At 50.2% G+C, this 16,002-nt stretch overlaps 1 long non-coding RNA gene across 1 annotated transcript in view; it reads left to right on the top strand.

The window, feature by feature from the left end:
• Nucleotides 1-15,518, top strand: part of LOC139045142 (uncharacterized) — a 31,338-nt gene extending 15,820 nt beyond the window's left edge. The window contains exon 3 of the long non-coding RNA XR_011502984.1: nucleotides 14,102-15,518. This is a non-coding gene — a long non-coding RNA (uncharacterized lncRNA). The remainder of the gene's footprint in view (nucleotides 1-14,101) is intronic.
• Nucleotides 15,519-16,002: the final 484 nt, after the last annotated feature.

The following is a 16,002-nucleotide window of genomic DNA, read 5'->3' as shown; positions in this document are numbered from 1 at the left end:
GATGAGGAAGTAGTAAACTGCAACTCGGACCCATGTCTGACTTTAAACACATTCTTTTATACTCTCCATTTCTAATACTCTAGCCAACTGTTACGGCTATTTCTCTTTTGAGGGGGATTTTAGGGGAGATGAGGAGCCAAATAAACTGGGAGAGGGCGTCCGGGAATTTTTCAGGAAGATTGGACAATAAGTGACTAGTACTATCCTGGATATTCCTTCAATGAACTTGGAAGGCCAGGTTCATTCACTGTTGTCTCCCATTGGTGGGCATATAAGAGATCAATAAATGTGAAATGAATGGAGATAATAGATGCTCATTAAATTTGTTCTGAATTGAATTTTAAAACCACTGCCATACCAACAGTTGGGAATCCACAATTTCTACACAGGAAGAGTTTAAGGAATGGTGATCTGGTTGAAAGGGAGCCTAGGTGGACTGTCTTGGAGCATATCAAGGGCTGGCTGGTTTGGTAACAGTGGCAATGAGTGGTAATGACGGCAACTCAGGACACAGCAAAGTCCTCTCTAACCTACTCAGCATGGCGCCTGAGTACCTGCTCCAGCCCAGTGAGGGGTCACTGGTCTCAGGGCCAGTGAAGAACCCACCACCTAACACAGACATTACAGGGAGTCTGTGAAGGACAGGACGGACTGGCTGGTCCTTCCCTCCGTGGTCAACTCTCTGCTGCCAGCAGTGCTGCAGCTCGACTGCTCAGGATGTTTTCTGCAATGCGATGACAGCGTGATGGAAGAGCCATCGCCTCAGCACCACGCAGCCCTGCCAAGCCTTGGGAATGCTTATGTTCACGCTGGCCTCAGCTGCTCTCCTGAGAACCCACCCCGCTTGGTGAGGCCCACAGATGGAAAGGAGGGAGGGGTGCCTTCCCTAATATAACATCTTAGCACATTAATCAAAAGCAAAATAAAAGCAAATTTCCCCCAAATATAAACCATGCCGATGACATCTCTCTCTTTAGAACAGGGCTGTGGCAGGGTCCAGCTGGGCTCGCCAGCCCGTATCCATGGATGTAAGCGAGAAGAGTGCAGAGGATGTAGGAGATAAAGTTTCTCTGTTAGGGAGGAGATTTGAAACTGGATTCAAACGAAAAGAGAGGGGCCTTATTGTTGAGGTTTGCGTCTCGGAGGAAGACATCTTTCCAGCTGAAACACTTAACAAACCAAACCCACAGAATTGGAAATTCTAGACTCTTGGTTGAGAGCACCTGGGGGCCCGGTCGTCCGCTCTCTCTTCTCTGGGAGGCCGTACTTTTGACATGTCTGGATTAAGGGAGGCCTTGTGCCATTCTCCGGAGGTTTCCTCTCTGCAATCTGACCTCCCTCCACAGTCTCCAAGTGTTTTAGATCCAGAGGCCATTTTCCCTCTCGCCTGGCATCCGTCTGAGAGGGTGAAAGCATCTGTGAATGAGAATGTACCTTACAGACAGGAGTTCCCTTGAAGACTCCTGGACTCCTCTCAGAGCCTAGAGTAGTGGCGGCCAAAGCAGAGACTCAGCAAAGACCCATCAAATAAATAAAACAATGGACTGGAACGCTCTCTTGTTGGCCGATCTGAAAAACAAAATCCTTACAAGCTGCTTCCTGTTTCGCAATATTGGCCTCGTTTCTGGGAGCAAGGAGAGCGAGGAGAAAGTCTGATGAGAACTGTCCATGAAGGCAGGGTGTTAAATGCAGTCTTTCCCCTGGAAAGAGTGGCCACGGCACAAGACAAGTTTCCACCTTGTCCTTCTCTCCAGGGCGGCCTGGTTATCGTGTTTCTAGGGAGAAAAAGAGATATTTCCAAGAGCAGAGAAGAAGAGAGAGCTCAGGAAAACCTGGGCCTCCAGGTGCTTTTTCAACCGAAGAGTCGATTGGACTTTTGACCCTTCGAATACTACACACAAAAAGGTTTTTTGTACCTTCTCATTTATGAAGTCTATCAAAGTGGGACAAACATGAAATAAAATTAAGCCCATAAATTTAACAATCACTCTCGCTTGCTGTTAGAAACCTCTTAAGAATTTATGCCCAAGTTTCTATTTTATCTGTAACTATAACTTTGTTTTCACTGGAAGGGGAAGTTCCTTCAGCGGAGGGTAATTTAATTTTGTCAGTAACCAGACACATTCTGTTTAGATTTGGAATCCTTTTAAAATGGGAGCTTTCTATCAATCACCCTCCCAAGCGTGTTTGGACTGTGGGTTCTTGGAGAAAGGGGCCCTCTGCCTATTGATGACGTGGGGACCGGACCTCCTTCTCAGAGGCAGCTTCCAGGAGAGAAATATTATCAATATCCACGTGTTAATTAGCAGGAAATGGCCTGGCCGCGTGGCCTCCCCGGTCCCCCATCCGGCCCAAGCCTTCCTTCTCCGAAAGCGGCGGCCGGACGCTGCAGAAGGGAGGAGAATTCTAGCAACAGTGAAAATGTAACTTTCCACTCCATCACAAGAAGCCAGACACAGAAACCATATTCAAAGAGTTCTTTGTCCACAAGATAACGTTTGAATCGGAAACTTGTTTAGCCAGATTCTCCTGTTACAATTTACTGCTTCATCAGGTGGGGGCAGGGAATGGCACAATCCAGCCTTTAAATAATAGGAGGATTCCCACAGGAAGGTTGGCAACTCCAAATGCGTGTTTTTAAAAATCGCTCGTCTCCCCGCACCTCAGCCTCGGGCGTGGAAAATGCGCCTGTGGCTGCGGGAGGGTGCCTGCTTGGGAGGAGGGACTGCGCAAATACCCACACACGAGAGTGTGCGGCTTTCAAGTCGGAGAGGAAAAAGCAGCCAAGAGCGGTCGAGTTTAGAATACCTTCCCTCCCAGGGATTAGAGGCGGGAGCAGAGACTGGAGGAATGGGAGAAGGGAAAGGATGGACAGACATCTCCCTGCGGTGAACTCCTGGGAGAACAATCGCCTTTGTTCAAAGCAGGCTGAGAGAGCAGCTTGGGAAGCACCGGATCTGGGCTCGGGGCAGGTTAGGGCCTGCGTGCACGCGTGAGGTCTCCTGGTGACCAAGGGCCCAGGTGGGTGGGCCTGGAATGCTGATACTAGAGAAGGGCTGAGGGGGTGTTTTGGCCCATTCTCTGCCCACCTCCACCCAGAGTTGCGACTGCTTCCCTCCTGAAGCCCCCTCCAGCGTTCCTAGTGGGGGATGGGAGAGAGCAGACTTCCTGCCTCCCTGGGGAGAGCCAGGTTGGCTGCGGGCGTGGTCTGGGATTCCACTGCCCAGTGCTGGGGCCCTGGTCCTGACTGGGCCACAATCCCCTGGGGAGTTAAAACAAAACAAAAGCATTCCTGGGCCCCCTAATATCTTTTGAATCCAAATCTTCATGGAGATTAGGCTTGAGAATTTGTGTTTTCCAAAACTCTCCAGATATTCTCGTGCTACTGGTGAGGAAACTGATGACTTGTTAGGAACCTTCTAGCATGAATTCACTCTTTGTTTAGTTTTAAACCTGCTCATACATGTGAACCAGTTGGGAATTCCAAACTCCCAAATTGGCCAAAGCTCTAAGGGGCCTGCGTGGACCCCAGGGCAGACTTGTCCAGCTAACACCTTTCCTAAAATGGGTTTGGGGAGAGCCATTCACCTGGAATCCTTCAGACTTCTGGTCTCCCAGGACAAGGACTCAGTGTCATCAGGCTTATGTTTTCCAGATCTGATGTCTTGGAAAAGTCGGGCATGGCTGCCCACAGGTCCAGGCCAGCCACTGGGAGGTGGGAGAGAATGGAACTAAGAGGACACCGACCTGTGTCTCAGTCTAGGACATTCTGCGCAGCGTGGTCCCTCAGGCCTCCATCTCGTCCCTCACACCCCTCCTGGCCGAGCTCTTGTGCTTAAAAGCACTATTCTCATCTTTTGGTTTGTATGAGTTCTTGCAAAACGTGTATCGTTGTCCTGTTCATTGATTCATTCAACAATATTTGCTGCCTGTCTCCTATAGCTCAGGCATTTGGGACACATTAGTGAACAAAACCATCGGGGATCCTGCACTCGTGGGATGTATATACTAACAGGGGGTGAAAGACAGCAATCTATAAGCATAAAAATAAGAACATTGTCAATGTGTTAGAAGGCGCTAAGTGCTATAGGGAAAATAATCCAGAAAAGGGGATCAGGAGTGCTGGCAGGGAGGGGGTGGGGAAGCTACAATGTTGCATTTTCTCAGCATCTACTTTTTATTTATAAAAATGGAACTGCTACATAGCTTATTTTGTCTTTTGCTTAGCACCAAGTTTTTAACTGTTGCATAATATTCCATGGTGCGTGTTTTTCTCTTTCCGGGTGTGGACCCTCCATTGCTTCCAGTTTTCCCCTGCCATGAATAACACTGCACTCAGCATTGTTGTAGGTTAGAAACGTGTTTGAGATTTATGCCCAGGAGTGGAATAGCTGAGTTGTTAGGTCTACCTATACTTGATTTCGCCAATGTGCCAGATTGCTCCCCAGAATTGGTGCAAAAGCCCACCCTCCCATCAGCATGTACAAGGGTCCCCATGTCTCCAGACCCCTGCCAACACTTGGCATTATCCAGCTTCCTGGAGTTTTTGCCCGAGCAGTGTGGCTTCTGTTACCAGCTCTCCTGCTAAAACAACCTTCTGCCTTTGCTCTCCATGGCGCTTCCTTCCCAGGCTCCCCTCGGCTCTCATCCTCACTTCACTCACCCTCCACTTTCTTCTACCCACGAGCACTACTTGTCTGCATCACTGGGCTGTCTTTCTAAACTCAACTTCCTTCCACTTGGACTTGATATCCTGAGGTCAGAAATCCCACCTCCTAGTTGTCAAGATAGTGTCCCAAATTCTGTCCTACTCTTACCTGGTGTAGCAATTTTGCTTCTACACTATTTTCGGGATGTCTGACCCTGCGTAGGGCCTGTGGTGGCTTTCCATATCCTGTCTCATCGAGTCTAAATTCTCCCATCTGGCTTCAAGACCTCCCACCAACTTGCCCTGCTCTTCTGGCCCTCTTGGGGCTTTGCCTGTGTTCTTCCCTCAGCCGGAACCACCCGCTCCTGCACTTTGCTGGGCTCACCGTGGCTCAGCTCACTTTCACGTTCTCCTTCCCCGGGTCTGGGTGAGGTGTCCCCACAGCACTCGGGGCTTTCCTCTGTTGTGACACTTGCCCAGACTCTGCTGTGGACACGCTTGGCTTCCGGCTCTTTGAGGGAGAGACTGGGACTGTGTCCTGTTCACCGTCCCAGCACAGCACCTGCTGCTGTGTGCAGCACAAGCAGGCGTTCAATCGATGTTCATCGACGGAGTGAAGGAAAGAAGCAGTGAGCGAGTGGGTGAAGGCTCTCCACCTTCACACACACGATTGTTCCAGCCCGCTTGAAATACTTCTCTCTTCTATCCGTTCATCTGCTTCCCTTTTTTTCAAAATTTGATTCAAAATCCAGCAAGTCCATAAATCTTACCCATACCCCTGAGCCGATCACTGCTCCTGCTTTTTTTGAACTCCTGTGTTCTTTGTTTTTCCATTGGATTTAGGGTTTGCAAATGCCATAGGCCCACATTATAAAGGAAGCTGTCTTGGATGGGGTCCTCCTGCTCTTTCCGGCCCACGGCCAAGGTCTGTCCTAAAGGATCTCCCTGCAGTCCCTCCTCCCGTGTGTCCAGCATCCACTCACCCCTCTTCTGGGTAGGCTGCCTGTGGGGGAACACCCCTCCTTCACTTTCAACCCAGGTGTGGAGATGGGGGTAGGGAGGGACCTAACCCTCAGCCAATCGGTTCTTCTATTCCCTAGGCCACACACACACACACACGCGCGCACACACACGCACGCGTGTGAAAGAGACAGAGAGAGAGAAACTTTTTTCCTGGACTTAACCTGAGGGGGTGATGTTAGGTCTAGAAGTTTTGGCAGTTACCTTGTCACCATGAGGCAAGGGACCATCTGAGAAAAAAGCCAATCCCGCAGAAGCTGACCCAAGAGACAAGGAGAGAGAAACCAGTCCTTTTCTCGAGCTGCACCTGAAGTCAGTCCTACTCCTGGGATTTTAGGACATGAGCCAAAGTTATTTCGAGACCATGATAATTCATTATTTGGTATTTGATGTCTAACATTAAATAAGGGATAGAATATTGTGGTAGAAAAAGCACTGGTTTTCAGGCAAGCTCACCCATTAGCTAGTCATGTGATCCTGGTCAGGTCTTCACACCTCCCTGGGCGTCAAGCTCTTCTCCTGGAAATGAGGGAGCTGGACGAGATCAGGGCAGCTACTGAGCCAGTGTGCACTAGCCCAGGGTTCCAGTTGCCTCCTGGCCTGACATTCCAGTTGTCAGATACCTTAAATCTGGACCAGATAATCTCAGTGTTCTTGTATAGCTGTCATTCGATGATTCTAGGCAGGGAAAGTCTGACCTTTTTATAATCCCTGATATTCCCATCCAAGCACACTTTGTATAAAGTGCAAGATGAAGCATGTGTAATAAAACCAGCAAATAGCATAGTTGTGCTCCCATATTATTTTTATCCTCATCAAGTTTCCTTTAGATCTGTCTTGCCTCAGTAGAGTCTAATTCAGGAAAAAAGGGAAAAGGGTCTAGGCCTCAGCCTGGAGTGTGACCTCAGGCACGTAATTTGTCTGTCATTACGCTGTGGGTGGAAATGACAAAGAGGATAATTCACAGTGACATCAGTAATCAAGTTACAAGGAGTTTTTGGTTTTGTTTTATTTTGGCTTATTTTGCTAGATTCTGAAACGTTATGGATTTTTCCCTTCATGTGTCTAGACTTTAAAATGTTTTCTTTTTAAAAACAAGTGTTTTCCCGTAGTTTTTATTGCTAGAAAAATCACACAGCCTTTGCCCCACAATTCCCATTGATACTTTTCATTGTTGTCTTCAACTTTCACAATATGTTTTTCTAGACAGGTTAGTATTTCCAGGCCTACTTATCTCGAGGTAGCATACAGAATAGGCAAATCAGTAACAGAATTTCTAAAGAACAAATTCTTGTGGTCCTAACCCCCTGGGCCTGGTGTCTGAGAAACACGGTCAAGGAGAGTTTGATTTGGGAATAGAGCTAACCTCCACTTATCGTCATGGTAAATCTAATAGCCCAAGACTGAAGAGCTGGGTAAAATTAAGAAAAAAGAATATATAAATGAAAGCCCCTGCAGAAATTTCTCTCAGCTCAAAGAGACCTGATTGACTTATTTGTTGAGGGATTTTTTTTTTAAGTAGTTTTAATTCATCCATTCCAACCTATTGGCAAACGCTGCTGGCTCTCCGTAAAGAGCACGTCCCACGCATAAGCGCTCTCATCGTCCACGGCACCAGTACCGTTCTGTGCCCAGACTCCACCAGGGTCTCCCATCCTCCATTCTTGCTCCCCTGCAGCTTAGCCTCCACAGTGCTGCTGTCTGCCACATCCCTGCTCAAAATCCTGCCATGGTCAGTATAAAACCCCACAGCCTCACAAGGGCCTTCAAGACCTAGCCTGTTCTGACCTCTGGCAGCGTCTCCAAGGTCATCTCCTCTTATCTTCACTCCCTCCCTTTGCTCCAGCCACTGGCCTCCTTGCTGTTCCTCAGCTATGCCAAGCCCATTCCGGCCTCACCCCTTGGCCCCGAATGCTCCTTCCCAGCTTCCTCCCTCACAGCTCTCAGATCTTCACTCAGGTTTCCGGGTTTCCCTCGTGACTCTAAGATACTGGTCACCATTTCGCTCTAGTTACCTTGTCTAATTTATCTTCATAGCACATATTCCAACCTCACATTATATTTTTATTTGTTTCCTGCTCTCCGACATCAGGAATTTTGTCTGTGTTATTCACAATAGTGTCCCCCAAAGCTCAGAATAATGCCTGTACATAGTAGGTGTGCAATAAATATCTGTTGAATGAATGAATGAGTTTATTTTTAAAATAAGTATTTATTGCACATCTGCTCACGTGCTGGACATTGGTCTTGGGTTTTTAATGTATACAAGCCAAAATTTTTTTAGATTGTAAAAGAAAAAAATCCTGAAAACACATTTATGGAGAGATGCCAAAATTTGTAAAAAAGAAAAAAAATGTAAAGAGCTGTAGTCCCTGATCTGGGCGGCAAGTGGCCTTATCTAACAGCTTAAGTGGTGGTTAAGGGTGTCTTCAGACTTGTAAGTCTTAACCCCGGGGAATGGCTGCAAAAGTGGCCTGCTGATTACAGCCCAGCCGCGCCAGAGGTCACAGGTTCCTGCCCCACGTGAATCCTTCGGCTTTGTTCTTGCCACAACCCCAGAGCTGTGGCTCTCGCCCTGACCAGCCTCCCCGGGCCAAACCTGACTGTCTCCTCCAAGGAGACCACTTGAGAAGAGATGAAGGGGTTTGCACAGAACAGTCACTGGGCCTGGAAACCCAGCTTGAAGCCATTTCAAAGCCAGCTGCTCTATCTGAAGACCACACAGTCACGGTGGAGGGGAAGCGTAACTGCATAGAGATGGGGGGCAGGGGTTGGCCTCGTGGTGGCAGAGTTTAGTCTGTGAAGCCCCTTTGGCCCCAGGGATGCCATCTGGTAAAGGAAAGCAACTCAACATTTTACCAAATCCATATAAAGGTCAGTTGTTGATCAGGCAAATTTGGGCACAAACCATAATTTTCTCTCCCTCATTCGTCAGAGGAAAACAGCTTTGAAATATCCCCCAGTCCTCCAGTATGGTTTCATCTTTATTGCCCAAATGCTCGCCCTGCTATGCCACGTGCTTCTGTATCACCCCAAAGAGCTTAGGAGGCACAACCCCCTTTTCACAGGTGGAGGAAACTGAGGCAGAGACAGTCGCCTGACTCACTTGCTTATCCCTGCGTATCCGCCCCAGCTGTCCCCATGCCACAGAGATGCTCCAACGAACAAGCAGGGCCTTCAGATGCGTGCACCCTGCCGACAGTACACTTTCCCTGCCATCTGCCGATGGAGGAAACAGGATTGCCTAGAAGCAAGAAGCTGTGATTGGGAGGAACCTGAAGAAACATTCTAGGCCCTCTGTTTTTTTCTTTGTCTTTAGAGAAAAGATTCTGCTTCTCGTAGAAGGAAGAGGGAAGTAATAAGGAGCCCTGACTCTACCTGTGGCCGACCAACTGACTGCTCACCCAGGTTGTCAGTGAAGGCTCGGCGTTTCCCTGACACTGTCTAACTGGGTTTCGGGGGCCCTTAGGGGTCAGCATTTTTCACACACAGTCCTTTTACCAGTTGTTGAAGGGAACAGGTTCTTCTGTTGAGGTTAAAACAAAAAAATCAATTCCTCTACGTTGGATCAGACCTGGGAAAAGGCTAACTACGGCCTCCTCGATTCCGAATCTCAGGGACTCAGGCCAGGTGCTCAGTGGTCATGAGATCAGCATCAGACAAGAGTTGCTAAATGGAAAAAATTTTATCTTATAAAAATTCAGGTCTGGAAGGAAATCCTGGCATTTGCAATAACTAGGATGGACCCTGAGGGCATTATGCTAAGTGAAATAAGTCAGACAGAGAAAGACAAACACTGTGTGATCACACTTATATGTGGGATGTGCAAAACAAACTCGGAAACAGAGAGAAGAGCCGTGGTCATCAGCGTTTGGGCGTCGTGGAAAGGGAGAGATGTTGGTCAACGGGTACAAACTTCCAGTTACAAGATGAACAAGTTTGGGAATCTGACGTACAGCATGGTGATTATAGCTAATAATACTGTATCATATACTTGAATGTTGCTAAGATCCTAAATGTTCTCACCACAAAAAAGAAATGGTAACTATGTGGTAGGATGTGGGTGGTAGCTGATACTATGGTGGTAATCCTCTAGTAACTTATAAACATATCAATCAACTTGTTGTACACCTTAAGCTTGCACAGCGTTGTGTGTCAATTATGTCTGGCTAAAGCTGGAAGGAAAGATTCGTGTCTGCGTGACCCTGGTCGTGTCGTACCTGGTTATACGTATCCAAGTCTGCGAGATGCTCCTACAGTCAAGCTGGCCACAAGGTGGACTGGGCTTCACTTTACCCTGGGGGAAACCGAGGCGGAGTTGTGGAGGCTTCCACCAAAGGTTGTGCCAAGGGAGTCAGCAGATGGCCAAGCTGCCTTCCTCTAACTGCAGCGCGACTCTCCCGCCGGTATGTTTACGACTGCTCACATGCCAGCAGGAGCTTCCGGAATGTGTGCATCTCATGTTTTGGGAAGAGCAGGCTGCGGGGGTGAAGGTGAGACAGGAAGTCTCTCTGGAGGCTCCGAAGCCATTCTGGGTTTGGAGCGTCCCCAGCACCTCCCACGGAGTCGAGCCTTTGAAACGGCCGTGTGGAGAGGCTGCACTGCGGGCAGCTGCCACAGTCTGCTCTGGGCCCGCTGCCCTTCTGTGGGACCCGGGAGAGAAAGATGCGAGGAGAACGAGCCCACTGAGGGATGCGGGCCTGGCTGGCAGGCTGCCACCCCAGCGCCTGTCAGCAGGCTGTGGTGGCTCTTTTGGGTTTGCTCCCAGAGCAGGGCGGCGGGGGCCAGGGAGAGTACTTCTTCTGTTTGGGAAAAGGTACATCCATCTGGCCTGCTCTATAGCCTGCGGCCTCTCCACCATGGAGCTTTCCTGTCACTGGGCACAGACGCCATAGGCCAGGTCTCTGCTGTGACCCACAGGAGATGCTGCCCTGGAAGAGGCAGCCAGGGAGGGCCATGCAGGGCGTGTGTGCGGCTGGACCAACCGAGCCGCCAGTTCATCCACCCCACAGACACTTGTTAAGGGTCTCCCGGACTGGAACATGGACTCAGCCTGGTAATGCGGTCTCGGTCTCGGGCAGAATTGTCAAGACGGGCAGTCCAGTACTCTTAGGCCTGAGGGGTCTTGTAGATCATCCTGTGCAGCCTGTTTGTTTTCTCCAGATGAGGAAATGAAGGCTTAGAGATCTGAAATTGCTTGCCCAAGGTCACACAGGAAACCCAAGTTCAGGGCCCAGCTCCACCACTGCCTTGTCATGTGGCCTTGAGCCAGTTACTCAGCCTTGCTGGGCCTGTTTCCTCACCATGTCAAGGGGGACTGAGAAAAGTAGCTAATCCACAGGGCCATGTGGGAGTTAAATGAGATAATCCAGGGGAGGGGCTCATGGGGTCCCTGCTGCCCACCCATCTCAGAATCTGCATCATCATCATTTCATTATCGCCGTGCTGTGCTGTGGGCAACAACCTCTGCCGCCGCCTGAGACTTAGCAAGGGGGCGACGCAGCCCAGGCACTCAGCGACTGTCCGCCGAGGGCCTCCAGAATCGCGGTCGCCTTCTGTCCTCCTCAACTGCCTGTGAGGTACAGAAGGGAAATCTCCTCGCTTCCATTTTTCTGATGAGAAAACTTCACTCAAGGATGGGCCTCAAAACGGAGTCCTCGACTTCCCAGCTCCCTCTGCTCTTTCTGCCTCCACCTGCTGCCAGTTGGGATATTCCTGCTGAGAGAATATTCCAGCTATGTTGGGTCAGACTATGAGAAAGAAGGGATACTCCCCCACCTCTCATGAATGGAAATCACCTCAGCCTTCTTCCCCTTTTCTTTGTTCTTGAGTTCATCCTGAGGGCCTGGGGCTTCCTCATCCGACTGCAGGGGCTGCATCTGAAGGAAGGATGGAACCAGGACTGTGGCCAGAGGCAAGTTCAACAGCAAAGACAGAATTACCCTCAGTTGTGTTATAGCGGCCGAAGGGATTTACGGATGTTTTCTGGGAATCTGTGGACACTGACCCGAAGTGAACAGAGCTCAGAGGAGACGCAGGGGCCCTTGTTAGACAGGAAGAAATGAGCTGAATGTACAGGGTGAGGGTAGGGATTGGTGGGGAGAAAAGAGAAGGAAAGGGGGTTCCCCCTGTTAAATATTTACACTCTGAGCCCTGAATTTCCAAAGGTAGTGGTAGGAGGCTCATTTCTCTAACACGTTCCTCCCCGTAACCCACCTTTCACGAGAACATGCAGCAGCCACAAAACACCGCTCCTGACTATTCGTCAGTAAACTCCCCCAGCTGCCGGGATGCAGGGGCTGGTGCTAACCACGCCCCCCCCCCCCCCCCCCCCCCCCCCCCGCCCCCCAGGCAAACAGCTCCTGAGGAAAGCCCTGAAGGCTGAGAGAGCACAGATCTTCCAGGCCCGGGGTCAGAGGGCAAGGTCAGGGGAGGGGCCAGCTTTGTTTCCACTCTTTGCTGGTGAAAGCCAAACCTTTATGGAACTTTTCTAGCTGCATTTTGGGCTAGTTAGCTTCAAAAACAAAAGATGTATTTTCCCCCTTCTCCTTTTGGGTTTTGTCCTCTGCTGACAGCGGTGACATATGCAGGTCTGGAGGCTGTAAAGACCGGGCCGGGCTCTCCCCCATCCTGAGGAAAAGAAAAGATAGGATCTTAATTAAAAGAGAACCCAACGTGCAGAAAGCCAGCACAAACATTCCCAACAGCCACCCTTGCTTCTCTGATCTTCTCAATAGAGAAGGGAACGAGATCGTGTGATGGGGCGTGCCTTTTTAACACTCTGTGTTTGCACAACCTGTTACATTTTGTAAAGCACTTCCACATGCTACAGTATCCTGTGTAATCCTTGCATCCGTTCTGTGAGATGGGGCTTACGATCCCCTTTACGGACGAGAAATTGAGGCTTGTAAGTAACTTCACCAAGGTCAAAGAGACACTGAAGAGGCAGAACTAGCACTCCAGCCGGGTCTCTGTCTCCAAACACAGGGACCTTCCCAAGAGATGTAGCAAGCGATGCGCTTTACCATCTCTGGGTCTCACTTCCACATCTGTGGAAGAAGGCGAGTGGCTGGCTTCCATCTGAATCTTCGAAAACTGTTCTCCCACTTTGGTCCTCCACAAGAACAAGTCAACAGAGGAGCGTTGGGAGCTTGGCAATACTGCGGGAAGAAATCGAGTTGTGCATCTCAGTAGCTTCTGGAGTTTGACATCAAGTCCCCAGCCTGGCGACAAAGATTGTTTGTGTTTCCATGCTGTTCTCCAAAACTGATCAGAATGGTTATAAAATCAATCTGGAGTATTTCTGGCCCTCTGGCATTTTGGATGTAGAAGCTGTTGCTAGCATTGTCAGATGTCTAAAAGTATGTGATTTTGGTCAAAAATATAGTCCTGTTTTCAATCCCATGCCATTGCTGGTAGAGATGTGACTGCGGGCTAAGCTGTGGGGCTTCTGTGCATAGCCTGGACTCTAGAGAGTGCTCATGGCAGGGACTTGAGGCAGGAATTTGTAAGGAGGTCCTTTGCGGGGATCAAGTGGCTTAGGACACAGTATTGCTGAGGATCAAAGCAACTTATTTTTTAGTTCTTGAGTGGAAAGCTGTATCTCACTTTTCATAACTCAGATGAAAGTGTTCTGGTGACATTTTGGTGGCCACCAGGGTTTGTGTTTAGAGTCTTGATCCAGCTACCGTTATCCTGGCTATTGTGGATGTAGTGAAGGGATTGGCCTGCAGCCGTGACAAGGCATTTCCCTAAGGAGCGGGTCTGGGTGGAGGAATCACGGGAGTCTGGAAAGCCTGGGTGCCCTCGTTCCATAGAGAAGGGAGCACTCTGGTGTTGAGCTCAGCAGCCATCCCTCCCTCGTGCCTTTTGTTCCTGGGCATCTGAAATTCCCGGGCGGGAGAGAGCAGAGGGCGCGAGGGAGCCTACCCTGGTCCACGGTTACTTCATTCCTCTAGATTCAAATCTAGAGTGTGACGTCATTGGAGAGGATGCCAGAGGTGAGCGCTGTGGGAAAGTTTATTTTCTCCTGTTTTCCCCTTGCCACATCTATAATAACAGCGATGAGGCAAAGGCGGGCAGAGGTGGTGTGTGTGGAGGTTAGCAGGTTGGGCTCAGAGTTAGACTCGCTGGGACAGATCCCAGCTCCTCCACGCTGGGGTCTTGGCAGGTTGCTTCCCCTCAGTGTTCCTGTTTCTTTATCTGTAAAATGAGGATGATAGTTCTCACCACATGGGCTGTTGAGGGGCTTTAGCTAAATGACCGCCCTGGCTCACAGAGGGGGCGCCCGGGCCACGCTGGTTATTACTGCTGAGCGCCCCTCGCCTGTGGCACAGGGGAGGGCTCCCCATCTCCCCAGCACCCAGCCAGGACTGCCTGCTCCTCTCTGGCTGTAGAATATCGGGGAATTGACCCATGCTTTGTTTTTTTCAGTTTCCTTCAGAAATGTGGGACAGTTTAGCAAATCTGAAAATTGTGTGGACACACGCACAAGCTCCTGCTGCTGGAGAAGAGAGGGGATGCATGCGTCCGCCTGGCCTGGCCCTCTGGGCCCACGGCCAGAACCCGGAGCTCTAAGCAGACCGCACGGTGCACACTGGGCCGCTGGCTTTCACAAGCTGGCTCTGCACGGGCCGCCAGGTGGAAGAACTCTCTGATCCTCAGGGAAGCCAAAGTCCAGTCGACTCTGCAGGGAACAGCCAAGACAGGCAGCAGGTGCCGGTGTCCCCCATCTCCTGGAATAGGGATTTTAAGGGGCCTGGAAGCTGGTCAGAACAAGATGCAAGGAAGCGCTGGTTCTTTTACCAGTTCTCGAAGGCGTCTGGGACTCATGAAAGGGCAAGGGCCACTGTCAGAGCGGAAGACAGGACAGCCAGAGCGAGCACCCGGGTGAATGTCCCAACACGGGATGGTCAGCAGGGAACGAATCCGGGTCCTGCCCAGGGCTCAGGTGTCGGGGGCTGGTGACAGGTGAGAACACGCCTTGGGCTGGTGCTCTCTCTGTGAAACACAACCACACTGTCTCCTGCTGACAGGCAGTTGGGACAATAAACCAAGGATTCTTCTGGTCAGATAAGTGGTTTAGACTGATAAGATGATGCTATACATTTGCCAATGGCTGTCCCCTTTAAGGACTCAAGGTGGAGATCATGACAGATGTGAGTGTCCGGGGATGCTGTGGAACCTCACCGAGAACACAAAGGGTGCTGACTTCTTTCCATGGGGAGAGGTCTCCTTCCTCCGATGCTTCACCTCGAGCCTCTTCAGCATCCCCTTCCTTCCCTTTGCCTGCTGTGTTCTCAGCGATGGTGACAGGCTTGAACCATGACAACCACGGCCTTTTCCATGCACAAGGCAAGGCCGCACACCAGGCCCCTGTGCTGAATGTGTTCTTGTCGTTGTCGCTGAGTCCCAGCAGTACTCTTCTAATTGGGCGTCATTCTCGTTTTGCGGAGGAGGAGACTGAAGCTCAGAGAGATGAGCCCCCTTGCCAAGTCCCACAGCTAGGACACAGAGGAACCCAGATACACACGGTTGCCCTAACGCCAATGTCTGTTAGCGTCCTGCCACCTTCCTTCACCTGCCACCCCAGTGCTCCATCACAGGCTGGAGCTAAGAGTCCTCCCTATCAGGGTCTGTCCCAGAGAAAAAGGCAAGAGGGAGAGCAGAGAGAACAGGACAGCTCTGTCAGTGTCTGTGTGTGTTGAACGTGTGTTGGCGTATTATGTAGTGTTGGGGTATTATATGTGTTGGGGTGTCGTGTAGTGTTGGGGTGTTGTAGGTGTGTTGGGGGGATGTTGTGGTTTTATGCAGTGTTGGAGTGTTGTGCATATGATGATGTATTGTGTAGTATTGGGGGTGTTGTGTGTGTTGTGGTGCGGTGTAGTGTTGCGGGGTGTTGTGTAATGTTGTAATGTTGTGTTTGTCAGGGGTGTTGTGTGTGTGTGTGTTGATGCACTGTGTAGTATTTGGGGTGTTGTGTGTGTGTTGACCTATTGTGTACTGCCAGAGGGTGTTGTGGTGGTGTGTGTGTCCGGGATGGTGTATGAGTTTATTGGGGAGTTGTGTAGTGTTGAGAGTGTTGTGTGTGTGTTGGGGTGTTGTGAGGGTGTGTGTTGGCAGTTGTCTGTGACAGGAGGAGAGCAAGACTGTCTCATGCTTGGTTGGTCGCTCCTTGGCTGAGGACTTCACTCCTCCTGCCAAAGTCCCAACTGTTGCTGCTTCCTGGCCCCCCGACTGAAGAGAAGGAGCAGCTGGCTCTCCATCTCTTTCCTCTCTGACCTTGATGTAGGGCTGGGACTGGCTGCCAACTCAGTGCCAGGAAGCAAGAGGAC

Source organism: Equus asinus, chromosome 4 (genome assembly GCF_041296235.1).
Source record: "Equus asinus isolate D_3611 breed Donkey chromosome 4, EquAss-T2T_v2, whole genome shotgun sequence".
In the NCBI taxonomy this organism is placed as follows: Eukaryota; Metazoa; Chordata; class Mammalia; order Perissodactyla; family Equidae; genus Equus; species Equus asinus.
Note: the sequence above shows the minus strand (reverse complement) of the source record. Positions and strands in the feature narration are given on the sequence as shown.